The sequence below is a fragment of the Octopus bimaculoides genome, chromosome 16 (genome assembly GCF_001194135.2).
Source record: "Octopus bimaculoides isolate UCB-OBI-ISO-001 chromosome 16, ASM119413v2, whole genome shotgun sequence".
In the NCBI taxonomy this organism is placed as follows: domain Eukaryota; kingdom Metazoa; phylum Mollusca; class Cephalopoda; order Octopoda; family Octopodidae; genus Octopus; species Octopus bimaculoides.
The window spans coordinates 9,227,989-9,229,792 of NC_068996.1; the positions used below are offsets into that span (position 1 = coordinate 9,227,989).

A 1,804-nucleotide genomic window follows, 5' to 3' on the forward strand; every position below is an offset into this window, starting at 1 on the left:
GAAGTAAATAGACACCTTTAATTTTCAAAATATTTTATTTTATATTAATTGGTTGAAGGAGAGGTTTTCTTTTAGCTACTCGTCCATAATACCCAAGCTTATGCAGATATGTAACACATGTTCTTGAACTAACTTCTAGCTGTTTTGCAATATAAGAAGCCTTCGAACGAGGTTCATTTTCTGCAATTCTCTTCAAGCAGCAAAGCTTCCTTTCCAAGGGCCCAGTTGGCCAGGATGAGAATTTGTTGATTCTTTTCCTTGGCTTTTGAATTACACTATAATTCTATTAACAGTAGCAAGAGGAATTTGATGATTTTTGGCAATTTTTCACTGGATAAGACCAGCCTCAGATTGCCCAACAATACGACCTCTTTGAAAATCTGACAGTTCTGCTGAATTTTTTGTGCATGGCATGGTTACTCTTTGCAAATGTTTAATATAATGGCATCTGGAATGAAAAAGAATAATTACATTGTAAATTCTACACCACTGAAATCATATTAAGACGCTTAGATCATAAATTTTGAAAATTAAAGGTGTCTATTTACTTCCTGCATGTCTATATATATATATATATATGAAAACGTGTGCATGTTATATCACATTCTACCTGAGGAAGCACCAACACACAGTTGTTGCCAAAAAATAATTATATAGTAACTCTAAAGGATAATCTTATATAAGGATATATACACCTTCTCCTTGACGTACAATCGAGTTCCATTTTGACTGACAGGTCGTGACAGGTCGTATGTTGGATTTATATTTTTCCATTCAAACAAAACTGATGCATGACAGTGACTGAATGAGAGACAGTGGCAGGCAGTGGATGCCTGGGTCTGAGGGAGGCCTCCGTTGCCAGATACTGCCATAGTTATCTTACACACAGCTGCCCAGCATCCGAAAATCAGTTTTATTTTTTTGTGGTTGTAAACATGGTAATCTAAAGCTGGTGTCCAGTGAAGAAGCAAATGTAATCTTCTATTTTCCATCTTCATATTATACTATTCTTCTGTGTGTGTGTGTGCATTTGTTTTTATGAAAAGTTATATAAATCAGGAGTGGCAGTGTGATAAGTAGCTTGCTTCCCAACCACACGGGTGGGTAGAGCAATGTAAATGAAAATTAGGTGTGGTATAAGTAAGTTTGTAAACAGAAAGGAGAAATGGTTGTATACAAACGGAGAAATGAGAAGGACAAGAGGAAAGGATATGCTTGTGAGGTAAAGATGAACAGGAAAGGAAAGTTGAGACAGTTTTTCTGGTTTGATAGTGGTTTGTTTTCATTTGAGCTCAGTAAGTCATGTATGTGAAGCAGTCTGTCAGAACTACATTTGTAAAGGGACTCATGTTGCAGATGTGTAATATTCAGGTCACAACTTGTGTTGATTGAATTTTTTTTTTATGAATTGTCTAGATTCTTCATATATAAGATAGTGCATGCATATGTGTGTGTTCTACCTGTTTTCATCAGCAGTGTTGCGTCAAGCAAAAGTTAACTTAGCCACTCCACAAATGAATATAGACAGATAAAAATAAGAATCAGACTGAAATAAACTCTATAGTTGCTGAGGCCAATTAAATCCTTAAAGGCAATACTCTAGAATAACTCTCATGCTATGACTGAAATAAAAAGGAGAATATATATATACTTTGTTTTTGAATCTAGTTTGCAAGATTCTTTATGTGAATCTGTATGCTAAAGCAAATTTTGTTGTGTCTGGTTAGTGTGTTACATATTAAGACAGTATGATTCTTTCCAGAAACAGCGCAATATATATATATATATATATATACATATATAT

The 1,804-nt window shown here is 34.5% G+C and overlaps 1 protein-coding gene across 1 annotated transcript in view; it reads left to right on the forward strand.

Moving 5' to 3' along the window:
* The window catches only part of LOC106875156 (Krueppel-like factor luna), a 277,747-nt gene that overhangs the window by 45,549 nt on the left and 230,394 nt on the right, over window positions 1-1,804 (forward strand). The window lies entirely within an intron of this gene.